The sequence below is a fragment of the Magnolia sinica genome, chromosome 4, assembly GCF_029962835.1.
Source record: "Magnolia sinica isolate HGM2019 chromosome 4, MsV1, whole genome shotgun sequence".
Taxonomy (NCBI): Eukaryota; Viridiplantae; Streptophyta; class Magnoliopsida; order Magnoliales; family Magnoliaceae; genus Magnolia; species Magnolia sinica.
The window spans coordinates 80475501-80499211 of record NC_080576.1 but is presented as its reverse complement, the minus strand read 5'-3'; positions in this window follow the sequence as shown (position 1 = coordinate 80499211).

The following is a 23711-nucleotide window of genomic DNA, read 5'->3' as shown; positions in this document are numbered from 1 at the left end:
ACTGATAAGTCCATGAGTCATACAAAATCAGGGTACACAATGCAAATCAACTGTGCAAATGAGGAGTCAAAGAGAGCCAAATATTGGATGCCGAGGATGCAATGCCATGAATCATACAATATCAAAATAAGCGAAAATATACTGATAGGTCTATGAGTGTCATCAGCCGTACTAAGGCTATGCGATGCAAGACATGAGTGCTAACGACCATATCAATGCAGAAATATGGCAATCCAAAATGCTAAGTACTATGGATGCAATGTAATATATGGTGCGAATAAAATGACCAAGCTGGAGTGAAGTCGGGATGATAGTACATAATATCGCAGGCTATGGGGTCCATCACAAGGGACTTCTATCCAAACCAGTCCCATACCTAAATTTGGATAGCCAGACTTAATGTAATAGATTCCTGATCTCAGGTTAGTCACGCGCCCAACCGAATTCCTGGCCATGCGAAGGTACACAACAGTTAGTTGCGCACCACCAACCCGAGTGGATAGTGAATGAATGAGTATGCAATCCCTACCCAATAAGTCCACATATCAGTACGGTTCCTCTCTGAAAAATCACCGGGGTCCATTACACTCCAAACCAGATTGTTGCCCCATCACGCGCAACAAGGTGAGTGGAAGAGACCTCACTATCCGCCTACCAATATCGTATCTGGCTCATCGATAACGGACCCATTCCTCGAGCTGGTGAGACTCAGCCTAGCATTGCCCCCTCCTCTCAGGTAGGTAAGGTTGTACCCCCTTCCAACCGACCACGACACAGTGGGAGACGTGGCCTAACGGTATATGGCCCCCATGTGCTCATGTATCCACTCAGTCTAGACGTTGGAGTAACCTCTAGAACCAAGAGGGTTTAGGAACTTTCACCAAGGGAAATCTATAGCACTCCATGTAGAACTTATTTCCGGTGTCCCATCTGACCATCCACGAAATATCTGTAAAGGCTACGACCCTGATGTCGCTAGGGCGTACGGTGGTCATGTCACACAAATGCGAGATGCAAGAGTCTCACAGTCCAATCATGTATTAATCCTACGCATACCATGTACTTATGTGGGGCAACTCCGCTTATCAGGGAGCCCCATGAACAACTTGCCCTATGGCATATGCAATGGTCAATCACATCTCATAACAAACATGCAAATGATACGTATGGGCATGTATCATGATGTTATGTTGTCACATACTCATAATCAGTATTAATAACCGGCCTCAATAATCGGCATCGACAATCGGCCTCGACAATGTGGACATTTAACCAACATTTCCCCTAAGGGGTGACCCAAATAGAGCCTATCATATAGTGGAGCCATGGTCTCACAAAGGGCCTAATATACAACACTATGGGCCTCACTCAAGAGCTTAACACATATCACGATGGGCCTTTCACATGGGCCTAACGTACATCACAATGAGCTCCATCGCCTGGCCCTCAAATGCATCGCAATGGGCCTCATCACATAGGCCTCATATAATCACATTGGGCCTTAAACATGGGATGAATACACATCACAATGGGCTATAAATACGGGCCGCATATACATCATATTGGGCCTCGACAATCGGAATCAGCAATCAGCCATGACAATCGGAATCGACAATCGGCCACCAAAATCGGCCTCGATCGATAATCGACCTCGATAATAGGAATCGGCAATTGGCCATGACAATCGATATCGATTGATTATCAGAATCGACAATCGGTCACGATAATCAGCCTCAATTGCTAATCGGTCAATCAGCCACGACAATCAGAATCAGCAATCGGCCATAACAATCAAAATCAATCGATAATCGGTGTCACGCCCCAAACTCAGAAACTGGGCTCACAAAATTTTTGATTGCCGAATTCGGCACCGACAACCTCCTTAGAATCCCATTCTCGGCTCTCAACGCCCATTCGCCAAGTTCCGATCCTGGGATGCTACGAGGAGGATTTTCAATATCAGTTTGATTCATAATAAGCGTAACCAAAGGCATAACCCACAAACAACAACCAAAAACTCCATCACATTTTCACTATGATCAAAAACTTTACAAGTATAATGAGCATAAAGGGAAATACAATGATGATAAATAAAATGCTCCAATATGATCTGCAAAGCGCTCCTGCCTCAGGGCTGTTGCGCTCCAACGTCACCTGCACGCAACGGTCGTGCATAAGCTTATGGAAAGCTTAAAGGGTGGTGTAAGTGTGTGCGCAAGGTAGTAGTTATGCAGTATCAGAGTAATGTAGAATATGTTGATGAAACCAGAAATGCCATGAGCCATACCAAGCTATACGATGCGAGGCATGGATGATGTCGGCCATACTAAGGTCATGCAGTGCAAAATGCAACTCAAGCATGCGAATCCTCATCTAAGTCCACATATCAATACAGCTCAACTCTGGAATACCACCGGGGTCTAGTACACTCCAACCAGATTGTCGCCCCATCACGCAATAAGGTGAGTGGAATAGACCTCACTATCCACCTGCCAATATCAACTCAGCTCGTCAATAGCGGACCCATTCCTCGAGCTGGTCAAACTCATCCTAGCTTTGCCCCCTCCTCTCAGGCTGGTAAGGCCGCACCCCCTTCCAACCGACCACGACACAGTGGAAAGTGCAACCGTCTAGTAATCGGCACTCGGCGCTCATGCACCCACTCGGTCTAGACGTTGGAGCAACCTCTTGGTACTATAAGGGTTTAGGGACTTTCACCCGGGGATATCTATAGCACCCCATATACAACAAGATTTCTGGTATCCAATCCTGCCAACCACGATACGCCTGTGGAGGCTACGGCCCTGATATCGCTAGGGCGTATGGTAACCATATCACACAATGCGAATGCATGAATCACACTATCCAGTCATGCAGAAATCCTGCGCGTGTCGTGCGCTCATATAAGGCAACACTACCTATCCAGGAGCCCTTAAACAATCTACCCGAAGGCATATACTATGATCAATCACTTCTTATATCAAGCATACATATGATGCGTATGATCTAGAGTTATGGAGCTATACTACACATGTTATAAAGTAATGCACTATCCTTACAACGCAGATGGCCTAAACGGCCTACACACAACAAGTACGGGCCAAACAATGGGCCCTAGGGAGAGTTGTAATGTGGACATTTAACAACATTATACTTGCAATGTGGACGCCAAACCATCATTGCTCCCAAGGCATAGTCCGTTGTAAACATCATCACATAAACTATGTTAGGATCACACATTGCAATGGACCTTAGGTACATCTCATTGGGCCTTAAATACATCAAATGGGCCATATCATATGGGCCTTATATTCATCAAGTGGGCCACATCAATGGGCCGCACCAATGGGCCTTATGTACATTGCAATGGGCCATAACCCATGAGCCTTATATATATATATATATATATATATATATATATCAAAGTGGGCCTCAACCACGAGCCACAAATACATTAAAATAGCCTCAACTAATGGCCTTATACAAATCTCCAAAATGGTTGGACGGTTTAGATGAAACTCACGCATCATAGTAGGTCCCATAGGGATGGAAGGCATAGATTAATCACATACTCCATGGTGGAGGTCCATACTGATGAAAGGTGTGGACACAATACATACATAAGTGGGTCCTAAGTAGGACTCACCAAAATGTTTGTTTTCCACCCGACCTAGGCCTAATATAATGTTTATTTTCCATCCAAACTGTTCATAGGGTCACATGGGCCTAGGGCCCACTGTAATATTTATTTACAATCCAATCTATTCATAAGGTCACGTGGACCTTGGGGGCCCACTGTAATATTTATTTGCCACCCAACCTATTTTTAAGGTCACACGGTCAGGGTGGGGGACCCATCGTAATATTTATTTACCATTCAACTTGTTTATAAGGTCACGTGGACCAGGAGGTGGGCCTGGGGCCCACTGTAATGTTTATTTCCCATCTAAACTGTTCATGAGGTCACGTGGACCCGAGTGAAAGGAAAAACACAAACTTCATCTTGATCCAAACTTCTGTGGCCCATAAAAAGGGGAGTTTCAATGGCAGAGGTTCAATCCCACTATTTTCTACAGTGTGGGCCACCTGATCTGTGGATGGAGCTGAAATTTGGAGGGGGCCCACTGCTGAGAGTGGCCCACCTCGTGAACGGTGTGGATGCAAAATATACATCATGGTGGGGCCCACGGCTGGGTCCGTGGGCTGCTGCCCATCTGCCCGTCCACTGGTGCGCAGGCAGCGCCTGCTACCTTCTGACAGCAGCAGCGCAGCTACTGCATCTATTTTTATTTTTTATTTTATTTTTTATTTTCCCACGGTTTTTCACATGTGGGGCCCACGTCTGAGAATCCACTCCGTCCAATGGCCCTCCATGGCTCAAGACAAGCAAAACAAGCCCAATATTGAGCATATTTCGGCATATAAAAATATTAGGGAAGATTTCAATGATGAAAATCACCATTTGCTATGGTATGGCCCGTTAGAACCTCGGATTGACTCTGTTTTTCAGTTTAACGCCTGAAATGAGGTTGAGAAGGCAATGGATGGCATGGATTGAATACATACATCAAGGTGGGGCCTATATGAGTGGGCCACCCATAAGCTTGGAAACAAGCTGATATTTGTGTTTTCCAAACCACGTCCAGCGTCACTGTACGCTGGACGTTACACGTAACAAATACATTAGAAGTGGGCCCTGCTTAGGTGGGCCACCTCATGGAGGATGGTGTGGATACAACACACACAAAGTGGGCCCCACTTGTAGATGGTTTGGATAGAATACATGCCTCATGGTGGGGTCCATTCAAGTGGGCCACACAACCATATCATGATCTCATAAAAGAAAAATGAAATAGAGAGGGACAGAGAGGGATAGAGAGTGGGACACGCGTGATGGAGGGACCCCGACACTATAGGCCCTCCCTTGCAACCAATCATACATCAAGTGGGTCCCATTACACATGGGCCCATTAAATCAAAATCCAACGGTGGAGATCCCTTCTCCACTAAAATAAACGATCTGGATGACCCTAGGTATACAAGAAAAATAAACATCATAATGGGGTCCATGGAGAATGGCCCCATCATGGAATGATCATGATGATCAAAGTGGGCCATCGGCCATATCTTAGGGTCCCAAGTGAGATCCAAACCATTGGTCGGTTGGCCTCACTTGGCCCATCTTAAAAACATTAAAACTACTCTATCAAAGCACTCACCGCTTGATCTTCTTGCTCCCTTGGCTTCCCTAGCTCCTTAGCTTTGATTCCAACAGAGGAGATGAGGTTTGGATGGTTGAGATGGGAGATGAAAGGTAGGAAATGGGCCACACTTATAGCTTGGGAGGAATGGGAGAGGCTTGGACGGATGGTGCTCTTGGGTTGCTTGGGAGGTAAGTTTGAAAATGAGAGAGTATTGTAAAGAGAGAAAGTGAGAGATGGATGATAGATGTGGTGGGTGATGGATGTGAGTGACTTTTTGACTTTTGTGGCAAATGGTGTAAGAAAAGTATGGGCTTTGTAAGAACTTTTTGACTTTTATGGTTGCTTGAGAATGGGTGAAAGGTGATGTGTACTTGACATGTTGAGATTAATGGATTGATGGATTGATGTGACAAATCGTAGAGATTCTCTCAAAATTTGCACGTGCAGCGTTTTCCTCGCACCGAACGCTGGCCCACATCTCCTAACCAAGGTATCGCCTTGGTGCGCGAGTCGCGGCATCGAAACCGCGGCGACGGCGCGGTCGCTATGGTACAAGTCTCGGGTTGAGTCGACTCGGGTTGAAGGCATGTGAATTAGGGTCACGCGCAAATACCGGTTAAGGGTCGAAGGTTACCGAAATTCGACCGGGAAGACCGCGGAAGTCTATGGAACGGTACGGTCTAGGATACGGGGTTTACAATCGGCCTCGATAATCAGAATCGGTAATCAGTCAGGATAATTGGCCTCAATCACTAATCGGTCAATCGGCCATGGCAATTAGAATCAGCAATTGGCCACGACAATCAGAATAGATTGATAATCGGCCTCGATAATCAAAATCGACAATCGGTCACGATAATCGGCGTCGATCGCTAATCGGTCAATCGACCCCGACAATCAGAATCAGCAATCGACCACAACAATCGGAATCGATCGATAATTGAAATCGGCAATCGGCCATGACAATCGAAATCAATTGATAATCAGCCTCAATAATCGGAATCGGCAATCGGTCACGATAATCGGCCTCGATCCCTAATCGGTCAATCGGCCCCGACAATCAGAATCGGCAATCAACCACGACAATCGGAATCGATCGATAATCGGATTTGATAATCAGAATCGGCAATCGGTCAGGATAATCGGCCTCGATCGCTAATCAGTCAATCGGCCACGATAATCGAACTCGATTGCTAATCGGTCAATCGGCCCCGACAATCAAAATTGACAATCGGCCACGACAATCAGATTCGGCCTTGATAATCAGCACCAATAATTAGCATTGATAATCTGCACTGATAATCAGCATCGATAATCGACACCGATAAGCAAGGTGGGGTCCCTATATGAATAGCCGATCGAACCATAATATAAAGATCGGCCCTCAGCCGTGGTTATATCCAATCCGATAGCACGGAGTCATCCATCTGTGGAGAATGGGGCCCACTTATTTGGGTTATCCCATGAAGACAATGGGCCTAACAAGGCCTAAGGGAAGGTCACAATGAGGACATCTAACCATCATTGCCAATCAATGTGGACATTCAACCAACATTGCTCCCAAGGAGTGGCTCACATAGAGCCAAAGCTAAATATATATAGTGGGCCTATGGCCTCACACAAAGGTCTAATATACATCGTAATGGGCCTCAACATATGGGCAGGGTTACATCACAGTGGGTCACAACCATGGACCATAAATACACCACAATGGGCCACATTAAAATGGGCCAGAAATATATCACAATGGACCTCGCCCATAGGCCTCGAGTACATCACAATGGGCCATAACCCATGAGCTTCAAATACACAATAGGTGGGCCCTACACATGGGCCGAATATACATAGCAAGTGAGCCCTGCACGTGGGCCTCATACACATGAAGTGGGCTTTATCAATGGGCCTAATACTTTTCAAAAATGAATCATATCGAAAGATCATCTGAACCACACCCTAAATAGATGCGGAGATGATGATTGGAAAATCATCTGGACCATACCACAAATAGCAGTGGTGATAATGTTTTCCGCCGCTTAAAATTTCCAGGGCCCACCATGACGTTTATTTTCTATCCAATCTGTTCATAAGGTCACAAGGGCCTAAACTAAGAAGAAAAACAAATTTCATATAAATCCAAAACTTCTGCATTCCCAAAAGGGTTTCAATGGTAGGCATTCAATCTCCTATTATTTGCAGCGTGGTCCACCTGATAGACAGCGTGGACATAGAATAAATACATCAATGGTGGTGGTGGGGTCCACGTACGTGGCCCACAAGCCTAGTCAAATGAATGGATGGTTCAAATATAACATTGGCGTCACGGTGCAGCAAGCACCATCCCAATGCATGGACGGTGTGAATGTACAAAACATCAAGGTGGGCCACACGTCCAACCTGTTGGACGGTGTGAAAACCACACGAGCAAGGCCCACCGTTCCAATGCATGGACGGTGTGGTTATAACACTACATCATGGTGGGCCCCACCTGCTAAGCGGATGGACGCTTTGAATATAACAAATACCTCATGGTCAGTCCACTACTGAGGTCAATACAGTAGTTATTTAGCTGGTCGTGAGGTACATCAGCCCTTCTGCTTCCATCTCCCATTTAGATGGACGGCTGGATATACAAGGCATATCTCAAGGTGGGCCCCACCCCCACACGTGCAGAATGTAGGGTGGGTCCCACACCCAAAAAGGGACCGGCGGCGTGGAGAAAAACACATATCATGGTGGCGTTCCACACAGCACCATCCAAATGGACGGTGCAGATATAAAATAGATACATCAAGGTGGGTCCCACATAGGCCGGATGGCCAGGATGAAACAGAAATCAAGGTGGGTCCATCCCACACGTGCAGCACGTGTGGGCTGGGTCCCACGTGCTGTAATGGACAGAGATAACACATATATCGAGGTGGTACTACTGAACCTGCTGCGTCAGCACAGTAGCTACGTCAAAATAGTAGCTATTGCTGCTGGGCAACAACAAATGGACGGTGCAGATTGGGTCAGTCCACAAGCGTGGACACCACAAATCATCAAGGTGGGCCCCACGGCTGATGGCTAGTGTGGGTAAAACCCATACATCACACGGCCTAAAGGCCCGGACGGTGTGGATTTCACATGTACATCGCGTGGTTTCCACGTGCGTGTGGGTCCCACGATTGTTGTGCAGCCTTAATAATACATTATGGTGTGGGGCCACATGGGTGGCCCACTAGTGTCCAACCCTTGTCCAGCAAGTGATGGACAGTTGGATCACACAGCGGCAAGTGGGGCCCACGGCTAAATGGAGTGGATATAAAGTAAATACATCGAGGTGGGGCAGGGTGGCACCTACACACAGTGTCCAGCTCCATCTAGAGAAATTGGACAGTGAGGATGGAAGACCTAGATCACCGTGGGTCTGTCCACTGGACAGTGGCTCTCACATATACATCAAGGTGGGTCCATGTGGTGGCCCACCAAAGCCTTAGACCGGCTAATATTTGTGTTTTCTTTCATCCAGGCCCGTCCAAATGGATGGGCAGCGAGGTGGGGCCCAACCCATGGACGGCCTAAATCAGGTGGGCCACATTCTATCATATAAAAGAAAGAGAGATGGATAGAGCAAGAGTTGAACGTGAGAGGGGAGGGACCCCGCCACTATGGGCCCTCCCTATACATTGCATACATCAAGATGGGTCCCACCATATGTGGGCCCTTAATCACAAAAAAAGAGATAACGATCACCCACCTATGATCTTCTCCTCCTCCTTCCGCCAAAGCATGCTAGAGCTCCAAAGGGACAATTCCAACGGTTGAGATGAAACTTGGAAGGTGGAGATGGGAGATAGAAAGTGGGCCACACAAAGCTTCTCCCATGGAGAGCCATGGACATGAGTTGCTTGGGAGGAAATGAGAGAGAGATATGAGAGAGAGAGATGGGTGAGTCATGGGTGAGGGATAGGTGTACTTGGGTGTAAGAGAGAGAGAGAGTTGACTTTGCGGTTGCTTAGGGATGAGGTTTTGTACTTGACATGAGAGGTGATTGATGGGATTGATGGGATTTTATGTGATGTTCTCTTGGGTTTTGCAACGCACGATGTTTTTCCTCAAACTGAATGCGGGCCTACATCTTCTGCCCCGGTTATCGCCTCAACGCGCAAGACGCAGTGTTGGAACCACGGCGATAGCGCGGTCATAGGGGTACAAGTCTCGGGTCGGGCCGACTCTGATATACGGGACATGACTCAGTATCACGTGCAAATACCGATAACAGATTGCAGGTCGTCGAAATTCGACCAGGAGGACCGCAGAAGCCTATGGAACAGTATGGTCTAGGATATAGGCCTTACAAAAAACATCAAAGTGGGCCATGTAACTTTGATCTCTTTAAACTGTTCGTACAAGAGACGTGGATTGCGTAATACCCCTGCTGTCCCTAGCTCCGAACGGGTAGTTCTGTGGGCAGGCCCACCATGATGTATCTGTACATCCAAACCCTCTATCCCTTTTCTCATATTATTTTAAGGCATCAAAACAAAAATGAGGTAGATCCAACGATCAAATGGACCACATCACAGATGACTCTTGCATTTAATGCAACTAGTGCATTTTAATGCAACCAAGATTATTATTTGGTGTGGTCCACTTGAGCGTTGGATCTGCCTCATTTTTATGTTCATGCCTTAAAATAATCTGAGAAAAGGGATTTATGGTTTGAATGTACATATACATCACGGTGGGCCCGCCCACAGAACTACCCATTCGGAGCCAAGGACGAGCAAGGGTAGTACGCAGTCCGTGTCCTCGTTTAACAAGGCACCGGCCAGTGGCTACTCCCATTGCCACCGGATTGGCTACTCCCACTGCCACCGGAGTGGCTGTGGTCAATGCTCTGTGGGCCCTACCATGATGTATGTGTTTCATCCATGCTATCCATCTATTTTTTTCAAATCATTTCATGGTATGGGACAAAAAATTAGGTACATCAAAATCTCAAGTGGGCCACATTGCAGGAAACAGTGTTGATGAGTGTCGACCATTAAAAACCTTTTGGAGGCCATAAAAATTTTGGATCAAGCTGATCTTTGTTTTTTCCCTTCATCTGGGCCTGTATTACCTAATAAAAAGATTGGATTTCAAATAAAAAGTACAGTGGGCCTTATGAGGGTTTTAATGATGCATATCCAATCATTATTGTTTTCCTATGGTGTGGTCCACCTGAGATTTATATCCCTCTAATTTTTGGGGTGAATCACTAGAATGATCTGTAAAAATGGATGAAAGGAATGGATGAAACACATACATCATGGAGGGGCTAACAGAGCACCGACCACGGTGGCTGGGGAGTAGCCAATCCATTTCCATCCAGTCCAGGATGCGGATCCCCTGCGAAAGCCTTCCGCGGGAAGGTCCTGCATTGGGAATGCAAGTGGGGCCACTGGGATGTTTGTGAGAAATCCTCACCGTCCATCCGTTTTGTGAGTTCATTTTAGAGCATGAGGCCAAAGATGAACCGTATCCAATGCTCAGGTGGGCCGAAAACTTGATAACTAAACATCCACAGTTGAAATATTTGTGGAGCCACTGAAGTTTTGAATCATGCTAATATTTGTGTTTTCAGTTCATTCCAGTAGGAATGACGTTATGAACGGTATGGATGGCATGTAACTGACTAATTTCCCTATTGGGTATCATGTTCATTAGATCTCCATCAATTTCCCTATTGGGTATGGACCGTTGATTAATTGGTTTTGTAACTGACTGGTTGATGCCCTTTAATTAAAGTGTTAGGATTTTCAAACATGGACTTTTATTGGCTTTGATGCCAACAACGGGCCCAATTTGAATGAAATGATAGAAATAGGAGTAGACCAACGCATGTTAGGCTTCTAATTCACAGCTATTAAACCTTGAAATTGGTGTAGTTCTTCATCTATGGCTCACTAAAGAGGTTCTGTCTTGATTTGGTGATTCAGGTTTATAGCGGAGTGCACCGGTCGAGTACTTGTTGCACTGGGTCAGGGCATAGTTCAAGTCCAAACCATGAGCTTAGGACTCAAGTCCACACGAAGGAATCAATCAATTTTCCGTGTGGTACACCGGGCGTGGATTGGATGGACGTGGATTTCCTGGAAAAGCCGTTCGTAGGAAGTTCCAGTGCAAGGATGCTGGGTGGGGCCACCACTATGTTTTTAGGAAATATACTCAGTTTATTTGTTTTGGAAGCTAATTTTAGTACAAGCGACAAAAAAGAGATGGATCCAAGACTCGAGTGGGCCACATGAGAGGAAACAATAGCTATATAACGCTAACGATCATTGAGCTCTGAGTTGTACGACTGGTTTAAAGGAGATCAAAGTTGACAGGAAATCTGCATCAGGTGCAAAACATTTCCAAACAGGAGATAGGGGCAAATGTGTCAAATTAACATATTTCAGACATTTCAGATGTTTGTTAACAAACAGATTGTTTCAAATTCAGTACTTAATTTTCAGACTTCAGCCATAATTATCAAACAAGTTTTTTTACTTCAGATTTCATATTCAAGCTTTAGACTTCTGATTTAACAAACGGGGCCTTAGGGAGGAGTTGAATTACCCCTACTTTAATATCCACAATTCCTGCATTCAATGGAAATATCATGCAAGAAGATGTACTCACCCCTGTTGGTTGTAAATAATCTTGTAAAGTACGAGGCGGTGGTGCATTATTGTAACAACCCCATTTTATTTCATTTTTAGTTAGTTGTATACATTTAGACAGACACAACCTTGATGAAAAAGTAGTGAATTCTTAGAAACACCACAAATTTGATTATTCCTACTCATGATACCAGTGTTCAATTTCGGGGACAAAGTTCTGTTTGAGGGTAGATTGTAACACCCCGTACTTCTCAGTATTTGGGTGTTACCTGGGAACCAAACTTAGTATAAATACAAACCTAGCCTATTTGAACGTTTCCCTTCATTATAGCCACGTCAAGGGAAATTCCAGTAGAATCGATTATGGATCTGAAGAATGGGCCATGTTCCTACATCATGGCGACCAAAAAGCTCAAGGACCGGATCTACATCTATCTACATCTCTAAGAGACTTGACCGCTCAATTAAACCTATTGTGAACATCCACCTCAAATCAGTAAATGTAAAAGTAAGTTTAGACGATTTAAACATTCCTAACCGTCAGATCAAGATCAAACTAACGATTCATAGATTTGATCCTCACCATTGGATCATATGACCCTAAAATTTATTATAGAATATAACTCAAAACGGAGCCTTTAAACATTAATAGAACTTACAAAAGTAAGTAAGACGACCCACTTGAGCTTTAGATCTGCCTCATCTATAGCCAAACAACCTAACGGGACCCGTAGCATTGGATGATTGGAATGGATTTAGTAAAACATCACAGTGGACCCCACAACAGACCCTAATAGCGTAAATGATTGACTGTAATACAACTCGGCTAACAAATCATCTTGGCATGGCCCACCTAAGTTTAAATCAATCTCATTCTTGGAATCAGGGTCCTATATGCATCAAAGAAGCAAATGGTCAGAGTGGCTTTATCAAACCGTCACTGTGGGCCTCACATCTAGGGTGCATGTGCACAGCTTGCGCACAGCCGTGTGCACGGGACCAAAAATCTAATCAAATCGGGTTAGACCCGAGCCCGAAAGAGAAATCCTCCTCTCTTTCTTGTTTTTCCGTCAGTGAACAAACGGTGTCCGTCTTTTGAGTCATGACCCACCATCCATGAACCATTTCCATAATCCAAACCTTCCATCATGTGTGTCGCTCAGTTTTGACCAAACCTTGTGTGTTTCCACTCATTGCGTCACACATGTGTGCGCACTAACATGGGCACAAGCAAAGGCCTGGGTGTAGCATTTTCTGAATATAGAAGCTCCGCATGCTCCCTTAGCTGGCAATTCGTGCGCTAACATCCTCGAATCCTAACTGTACAACTAGGAGCGATCTTATCCCTTCGAAGTAGGGTTTCTCCAACAAGGAAGAGGCGCGTGCGGAGGGAATCTTTCTGCTTTTAATGCTGGCATCGTCTCAGCCATCGACTCACCTTTAGAAACCTTCTCAACACATCCGAAATGTTGAATCTAGGGCGTCATGATGCCTTGCCACATCGTTTCATAGTTCTCGTGAGATAACTTGTTAAAGCACGAGTTATGGGCTGTGGCTGAAAATCTCGGAACCCATCGTGATTTCATGGATTGATGTCTATACGGTGGGTCCCACAGTGCTTACTGGACCAATCTGGTCCATCCAAAGGCCTTAGATCAAAGCATAAGCCCTTGAATAAAAAAAATCACCATGATCGTAGCTGTCATATTCCCCGTTGAGCTGAGATAATCATCATCCTTTGGTGGGCCCTATTCTTTGATCTCGGATGTTCATCATGTGGCCCAGAGTCCCAGAAATCCATCCATATAGTCTGATCACGACCATGCAAGTACGATTCAGATATATTGTTCCAAAACGGCATGGATCATACAACTAAAGACCGCAACTAATTTCGAGATTAGTTATAGTTCGAACCATCTGGAATAGATTAATAGAACCTTATATAAGGTTTCTATTTAGGGCAACCCATTCTGAAAAAGGAAACCTAAAAGAGAGGAGTGTAGGCGCCGTTCTCGGTCTTGCCACATTGGGTGACTCAGTTCGAGTCAGGACCGAGTCCAACCCCTGTCTAGTCGTGAAAATGGAATTCAGAGAAAAGAGAGAGAAGAAGAAGAAGAAGAAGATGGAGTGAAGGGTAGAGAAGGAGAAAAACTGAGTCGAGGAGAAGAGTCAGCTGTGTTATGCTATTGTCGACTCAACTCGGCTTGACAAGAGCCAAGCCTTGCTAAGTCCATTGTTGGACTTCTTCCAACAGAGGAAAGGAAAGGATAAGGAGAGTGAAAACAGAAGAAAATGAAAAGAAAGCAAGAAGAGAAGGATGGAATGGAAAGAGGAAGAGTGTGCGTTGCCATCCCAGCTCGAATCGAGCTGAGTTTAGACCGAGTTAGGTGACCGCTACTGAACATTCTCCAGCTGGGAGTGAGGAAGAAAGGGAAAGAAAGGAAGATGCAAGGAAGAGAGGAAGAAGGTGAGGGGAGGTGAACGTTGTGACGCACTGAACTCATTGCTGAGTTGGGTGAGTAATCGACTCGCTACCAACAAGGTGAATTGACTCACTGAGTCAGTCTGTCTTGTAAGTATGGTTCATAACCAGCTATTGCTGAACATCTCAGGAAAAAGACAAAAAAATAGGAACGAGGAAAAAAATATGGAAGGAAGAAGGAGTGAATGCAAGAGAGAATAGAAAGGTCGAGTTATCAACTCGGCCAATCCTCCTGAGTTAACCCGTTAAGCGAATCTGGACTGAGTCCAGCCAAAATGTAGCATAGTTTATGTTCTCGTCAGCAAAGCAGCTTCATCAAGCTATGTGGACTAAATTTCGAGTCAAAGAGAGCTGAGTTAAGGTACTCCCTGGTTAACTCAGTAAGTTGCTAAGTTGTATTGGTTAGTTCTAATTATTTTCATCAGTTAAGGCTAGATTGTCCATACGACGCAACAATTATTTGGGAGTTCGAAGCTTTTGTCAGAGTTTGCTGATTAGATACGAAATCGAAACCGAGTTGCATCACGAGTCAAGCAAGTCATGATTGAAAGATTGTGGCTAGGAAACTGATTTGTATTCTAGTAACTCTAAAAGAAAATCCATGTCCTAAGTTGAGGATCACCCTTCAAGCTTTTCTACATCTTGATAATTATCTTGCTCATTCACCTTTGTTCATTTACTTTATTAATTACTAATATGGTTCATTGCTTTTGTTGATTTTGCTTCCTTGTGATGATCGATAAATTAGATTTAAATTCAATATTTGAATATGCAGTAAGATCTAAATACCTCGATTTTGATTTGAAATGAATGCTTTGGATATGCATGTGCTATATCGATACTATACATGATTTAATTTTTCATTCATGATCACTTGATGGAATGATGGGGGGGCCCTCAAATTAGTGGTTGTTTATATAATGAATTAAATGAAATTATATGGTGGACTTACCATCTTATGGACCATTTATTGCCTAAGAGGCTTTTGAGATAATCTTCTTTTATTACATCCTTAGGATGGATTACTTGCCCTTTGCAGCTCGTATTTGCCCTTCGTGGCTTTGATTGGTTATTTGCCCTTTGTGGCTTCGATAGGCTATTTGCCCTTTGTGGCTTTGATTGGCTATTTGCCTTTGCGCCTTTGATGAATTATTATTAAATAATCCTTGGATGGTAAGTTCCTCTCGTCGAACTACAATTGACCACTAGTTGAAGAGGTTACCCTTAAAATATTATATTTGATAGTCTCATGAGCCAGGGATGGTGGAATGGGACACTATGCCTGAGCTGTCAGCCTATGCTAGGTGACAAACCCCCCATAGTGACCTTTGAGCTTTCTTAAAATGATTGTTTAAAATTGGAATAATAATGGTTGGGCTAATTATACATTTTCATAGCATGTGGACTTTTCCGGGTGCGTAGTTCTCCTTAGGCGTACCTTTGAGTACTTTTCCAGGAGGCTAGTTCACCTTGGGTGTCTTCGTTACATAGTCTTTTCTAAGGGCTAGTTCTCCTTAGGCGTACCTTTGAGTAATTTTTCATGTGGCTAGTTCTCCTTGGGCGACCTCGTTGCATAGTCTTTTTCGGGTGGCTAGTTCTCCTTGGGCATACCTTTGAGTACTTTTCCGAGTGGCTAGTTCTCCTTCGGTGACTTTTTACCAGCTGGATGTGCATCCCCTGGTTTGTGAGCATGTGTATGCATTCATACATTTAAACAAGATTCTCTTTATGGAATTTATCTGATGAATGCGTATCTAATGAACCTTATCTGAAATCTATGACAATCATGGTGAAATAATTGTTATACACTGTTCCTGATAACTATGTTTAATTATCTTGATGATACAATGAATCATGGGGGTTATACCTCACCGCGATAGCCATTGATGCTATTAAACTGTATTCAGTATGCAGGAGACGCAGATGATGCATACGTTGGTATTCACGTGGAATAGAAGGAGCGAGATGATCTTGCAACTCTCCATTTCTGACTTCATTTGTATTTAATTTATACTGTTATGTGTTGGTAAAAGTTAAGACATTAGTTTGTATAAGTTTACGGTTAACCACTCGAATATTTGATTTTGTTTATTTGAACTCTCTCTTATACTTGATTTGCATATGCTCCGCTAGTTTATTAACTCTGATGAAAAGAAAAAAAAAATGTACGTGATATTTGAGCCACTGTTAAAGGCTAACACTCGGGTTTTTGGAAAACGAGTGGTGTACTCGGGTTCCGAGAACCGGGATGTTATAATTATGCACCTCATTTTCATCTTGAACATCCTCAACTAGAGGTTAAAGTTGATTTGCAGCCATCACTTCTATTGACTCAGAGGGTCTCAAGTAGTGTCTAATCCTGTGATGGATAGGCAACCCTTCGACTAATCCTCCTTCATTCAAAAGACGTAGAGTGTTATCATGGACCTACTTGGGCATGAAATACTCTCAGCCCTCAAGTAACTAAACAACTAAACCTAAAATAGAAAAGTAGAAAAACTAAAACAATTAAGAGATCTAGAAAAAGATAAGAGAGAGGGTTGAAACAAAATTATCGAATAAGAGTTGTTATGTTAGGATCCTACAAAACAGAAAACAATCTTGGTTTCTAAAAATAATTTCAGAAAAAATCTTAACCTAAAAACATAACAGAAAAATAAGCCCTAATCTTAACCTAATTCTAATGCCAATTAATTCTAGAAAAATATATCCGTAGTCCCCAACAATGGCGCCAAAAACTTATTCACAACATCAAGTGTTGAGTCGCGATGTAGTAATAATCTCGGTTAGACCGAGGTCAAATCCAAAAGGACTAATCTTGTGTGTATTCTGAAACTAACTAGAACTAGAACTAGAACTAGAAGAATATGTGAATCTAATTCTGAAGTAATTGAGAGAGTATTTATTATTAAAGTAATTAAAACTTAAGAATTCAAAGATGGGAACTAGGGTTTCCAAAGATTTACTTGTAACAATCAGGGTGATATTATGCTTAATTTAAGGACACAACTGGAATCGGGGTCCTATCTTATCAAGTTGGAAGAAGAGATGGTCAAATCTCTAAACTTCTTATGAATCTAGTCATTAAAAAATGAGAATTGGGAGGACTGGAAGGGATTCCATCACTTAACCATGCCCATGGGACGATGTCAAACAACAAGATTTACCAATCCATCGATCTCAAAATAGAAAAGGACGATATTTAAAGCTATCACAGATCTATTGTAATTTATTACAACAAACCATTAAAATCTAAAAATATTCCTTATAATCAAACTAGATACAAAGAGAGTTCAACATAAACATGAATAAAAAAAAATAGAAACATCCCATCATGCTACAAGCTTCACCTCTTAGCCCTAGCTAAGAGGTTTAGTCAACCATAGACACGATTAAACCAAAGTCTCTTAAATAAAACATGAAAACAATTAAGGAAGAAGAAGAAAAACCCTTGGTGACAGCTTCTCCACCCTTTTGCTCCACTCCTCAAACCCTAGAAGATACCTAACAACATCCTAGGAATTTCTATTTATAGCTGTGTAACTCCAACTTTCGTACCGAGTTGGAAAAATCTGAAAACTGCCTCAAATTTACGCAGTCCATGCAAAATTTGCGTAACCTTAGACTAATCAAGGACAACCTTCGACTGGTCGAGGATGACGAAATTTTAGAGGATTTTGATCACTGGAGTTTGAGTTGATATTCCTTCAACTAGTCAATGGAGAGTTTAGACTGGTCGAAGCAAGGCTTAGACTAGTCGAAGCAAGCAGATTTTTAGGGTTTTTTTTTTTTTTTTCACTTCAAGTCTTCGATTCTCTATATTCCTCACTTAGTTTTCTTGGATCTTTGGCATGTGATTTCTTCATTCTTAGTCTTATAAGATCCATCATTAGCTTTCGTGATTCTTGAGCGTTAAATCCATGCTTTTAACATTCTTTTCAATCCAAGCTCCTAAATTCACCTTGCAACACAAACATGATTAAAATAAAACATTAAGCATTATCATGTTCATAAAACTAAGTAATAAATGGAAGATAATATGCAATATTTGACCCTTAACATCTTCCAGAGCCCATCAACACCGACAACGTGAAAATCTATTATGGGTAACCATACCTAATTTCGTCAATAATTACAATCATAAAGTGAGGTCAAAAGACAAAAAAGAAAAAAAAAAAAGACAATCTTGAAATACACCCATCATTTCTTCCCCAATACAAGTCCAGAAAAAAAAAAGAGAGAGAGAAAGAAAAAAAGCCTTAGGAAAAGAGGAAAACAAAAAAAAAATGGAAAAGTATACAGTTCAAAAATTAAAAAAAATAAAAAAAAATGAATAAATAAAAAACAAAAAGAAGAAAACCGAAAAAAGATACAAATCTTACAAAACCATCCTGCTTCCCCTAGCAGGATAGTCTAACTCAAACAAACAGCTTTATGATTGTGATCAGATATGAATCAGGAAGGTAGCCAATCGGTCGGCAATGAAGGAAATCTAACCCCTCTCTCTCGTTTCTCAAAAAAAAAAGGCCTAGGCGAAAAGGGCAAGTTGAAAACCTGAAATGGCGACTCTAATAAAAATAACAGGCATGTAGCGGACTTAGTGAAAACCCAAAAGGGTGCTAAGGATAAAAAGCGCACAGCTACCAAGGGACAGGCAAGAGCAAAAACCCAGGACGTAATGAAAATCCGAAAGGACGCCACAGGTAAAATTGACAGGGAAGCCAGTCATGGTGAAAACCCGAAAAGGCACTATGGGCAATAATGGCTAAAAAAACAAAAATGTGTAGGAATAATGGAAGCTAAGGCAACACGCAAAATGAAGAACCACTAGGAAGAAATAAGTCCTGGATCAGAATTCTATCAGGCTCTACCCTAATCCAAGGGGCATGATCCTAGTATGCGCTACCCTCAGGGAACCGAGGCCCCTAGTAAATAACTCAGGAATACCAAATTCGATGTGGGTTGAGTCTAATGATCTAATTTCATCATCTAAAGCATAAATCCAAACACAAGTACACACTGACAAAATAAGGCACAAGCAAAAATATTTCTATCCCTTCCGAAAACTTTTGGTATATATCTGTAAAATCTATTATATTTTACAAAGCTGCTCAAAACAAAAATACATAATCTCTTTTTGAACAAAAAAAATGCAACAAAAATAGAGTCAAAGACTGCCCAGTAAGTCTCGCACTCCTCCCTCATATATCGATAATCATTGTCTAAGTCTATCAACCTCCATGCATAGGTAGAGGACCTCATCCCTCTCCAATCTGCGGGACGCTATCATACTCTCGTCATATCGCCGCCCTACCACCAGTCGACGAGCCATGTCCTCACACACATGCCGAAGCATGGAAAGCTCAAACAAAAGGTGGTCGTGTGTAACTGACAAGAAGGAAGGGTCAATGAAGGGCCTCTCTTCGAACGCTTTAAAGGAGTCGTCGACCCCTGAAGAGGACGAAGCAGAATCTCCAAGGATGTCTCTGTCATCCACATCATTTGTCAAGTGCTAACCAAGAACTTGGCAGTAAAGTGACTGCTCTGCCACCCAACGCTGATACAACATTGTCGCCAAAGGAGGAGGCATGACTCAAGTCCCAAAGCAGTCATATCCAGACAATCCTGCCATGAAGTCTGGATCTGCTAGCGAAGAGCTGAATGCGTAGAGGAAGAGGAGCACACCCAAATCCCGAGAAGGAAAAAGTAGGGATCTCCTACCAAAAGCCAAACTGTTGGAGGAAACGAATCGGGTGATAATAGTAGTAACCTCGAAAACCCAACAAGAGCAGAGGAGTACGAGCAACGTTGTAGATTAAAAGTGTCCAGCAGAGCCACGGGGCCTCCCAACTAATCTCCCATCCTCGGAGCTTGGAGAACATACGGAGATAAAGGGACTCGGTGGCCTCGACACCAAGAGGGGGTCCATCCAAAAGCAAAGATAAGACATTAGTGCGATGGGAGTCGGGCCAAGAAAGGCGAGGTGTCATAAAAAGGTGCTCCCATAGTCATACCTAAAAAGAAGAGAAATTATACATAAGGAGCGAGAAAAAATAAGAAAGAAAGACAAAAGGAGAGGAAAGTGAAGTACCTGAAGAAAGGATCAACATCCTTGAAGGATGTGGGTCTGTCCTAGGGAGCACTACGACAAACCCAGGAAAAGCTCCGCCAACACTACAGGAATGATACTTTGATTAGTAAGGACGTGGCAGAAGGAGTTAAAAAGGATGGTCAAGGATGACTGCCGCCATCCTGAAAAGAGCAACTTTGCCAGAACACAAAATACCAGTGCATTCAAGCACTGCTAACGAGCAGATCCATCACCTCCTCGAGCAGACAAACATCAACCGTATAAAAGCTCAAGGATGAACTCGCCGATGGCGCCATCCACTGTAGGGAGAGCTGCCGAAAACCCAAACCAAGACTCCAAATCAAAAGACCGTACCTAAAGGGAAGGAGGAAGATATGGCTCCTGAGAGAAGGGAAGGCCCGTCAAATGAGATAACTCCTCCAAAGAAGGACCTAACTCCAGGTCGTTGAAGGAAAATAGGTTAAGCGCCGGAACCTAGTCATAAGATGCGGTACTCAGCAATCGCTAGTCCAAGCAAACCCGACGGAGATGTAAGACCTCCCCAGGGCCCAAAAGGTGCAGCTCCTAGCTCTCAGAAGCGGTCAAACTCCCTATCCAGACACAAAGTCTCTCTAAGCAGGTACCACATGGCTACAGACAACATGTACGAACAGGTACACCATCGACAATCTGAAAGCCAAGATCAGTCGGTGAATCATTAAAATGGGCATCCCCTCGTCCAAAAAGTCAATCTCATGATGACGAAAGAAGCCTGACGCCCCCATGGCCTCGCGCAAGGTGTCATGAAAAGTAGCAACAGGAGGACCTCAGTCACCCACAACCATCACATCAGGAGTTGTCAGAAAAATACCCTCCCCGAGAGTCACAATACCAGTTCCGTCCTAATGAAAAGAATCATCTGGCCCACCACCCAAATCTGTACCACCCACTATAGCCACCTCAGCTCCATCATCCACCCCAACCAATCCACTACTACCATGAGCCAAGTCACCCATCACAACCCTGTAATCCAAGCCAAAGATCATGATCAAGCCATCAATATGGGGGCCACCATCCACCACCACCATAAGCCATGTCACCCATCACAACCCCGTAATCCGAGCCAAAGATCATGCTCAAGCCATTAATGTGGAGCCCACCATCCATCAAAACCCCATGATCCATCCCATCCAACCCATTCACCATAGCCAAACCACCAAGATGGGACACACCACCCAACAGACCATCTCCATGGTCCATCCCATCCATCAATACCAACCCATCCTCCATCACATCCCCACCATCAATACCCATGTCATCAATCATGGTCAAATCTGGACCATCCACCATCATCATGGTCCCATCCACATCACCCAATGGCACATCCACACCTATGCCCCCAAAGATCAACCCACCAAAATCTCCATCTTCACTACCCAATGTCCCACCAAATGTAAGCCCATCTAAACCATCAAAGAACCATCCATCTCCCAAATCATGCCCTCCAACCTCTCTAATGTCCATCCCTCCCCCATTAAAGGAAGATAAAGCCCCTTCATTTATGGCATTTACCTCACCATTAACACCCACCAACCCATCATCAAGAGATCCATCCATAAATGAGCTCTCACCACCATCTCATTATAAAAAGAGGAAAGAGGTACATCATTTACCTCAATGATTGAACTCAAACTCCCACGATTGGTGGACCCACAAAAGCTCCCTCCATTTCCAGCCATTAAAAAAGGGTATAGGAAGAAGACAAGATAGAGAAGAAGATAAAAGAGGAGACAAAAAAGAAGAAGAGGAGACAAAAGGAAGATTCAAAGTGGAAAAATAGAAGGGAATATCAGAGACAACAGCCTCGGATGAACAGACAAAGACTGACTATTGTTGGAAGAAAAGACAAACAAGGGTGGTAATCGGATTACTACCCGCAGTAATCTGATTACCGCCCGCTCTCGACAGTTGTGCCCGCCATTGTAACACCTGCAAATCTGGAAAGGTTGTCAGAAGTCAACGGGCAGTACTCAGATTGCTGCCCGTGGTAATCCGATTACCGCTCGGACGTGAAATGTGCTCCAGTCATGCATGAAGCCCACCATAGAGGCCAAGGGAAGCCAAAACATCATAATATTGTGCATTCAGATCATAAAATGGCATAAAAAGTAATTCGAAAGACGACACTAGATAAATGAATTCTAATATAAATGAAAAGGTGTATACAGGAGATACATGGACAGAGAAGAAAAAGAAGTCACTACTCATCAGGCACATAGTCATCTGAATCCTTCAAAGAAACTTAAGGGCCCAAAAGATTACCTCTAGCAAAGCGCGCGCCACTGCCAAGGGCATAAGCATTCCTTAGAATAGGACCAATGTCATACTGCTCACACCAGGAGCTATACTCTCTTGCAGGATCCACGAAAGCACTAACATCATAGCCTTCCAAAGCAGTTACTAACTCGTGCTCAGGAAGTTCCATTTTAAGATTCAAGTACAAGTTCAAGATGATTCATTTCAAGATTCAAGCACACAAGTATAAGAGTTCAAGTACAACATCAACTGAAAGTTCAAGCTTTCAAATCTTCATCTAAGTCAAGAGAATAGTCTTTACTTTAGTACTCAAAGCTCAAAGTGAAATACAACTCAAGTACTTCAAGTTCAAGCTACAAATTCAAGCTTCAAAATGTTTCAAATTCAGGATTCATGTACGTCAAGATAACAAGCTTCATGTTTGTCAAGATCAACTATCAACCGAAGAAAAAGATGTTTCAATGTTCAAACAACTCTTATAAGGTATGAATGACCCTATATTAACCATAGGTTAGGCTATTGTTGATTGCATATTTTAATTAGGTCATTACATAAGTGTATAGACTATTTTTTGACTAGTCTTAGACTATGTTCGACTAGTCCTAGTACTGGCTTGACCAGTCCAAGAAATTCCTTGACAAGTCATAAGTTTGTTACTAATTTTCGGGATTTTTTGTTATTGCCTCAACCAGTCATGAAGACTGCTCGACCAGTCGAGTGAACTGTGTTCGACCAGTCGAGCAGGCTCAACTCCAAGTCCAGTAACTAAATTGGGTCCCACACGACCGGTCGTGGAGGCTACTCAACCGGTCGAGCAGGCCCTTCGACCAGTCGTGGAACGGCTTTATCTTATCGCGCCCGAAATTTTAAAAGTTTGTTGGTCCTTCGACCAGTCGAGCTGACCTTTGGGTTAGTCGAATGAGCAATTTTTGCACTTATAAATAGAGCACGATTTTCAGAGTTTTGTATCTAATTCAAGTAAAATCAAGACAGCACTCTAAGAGATA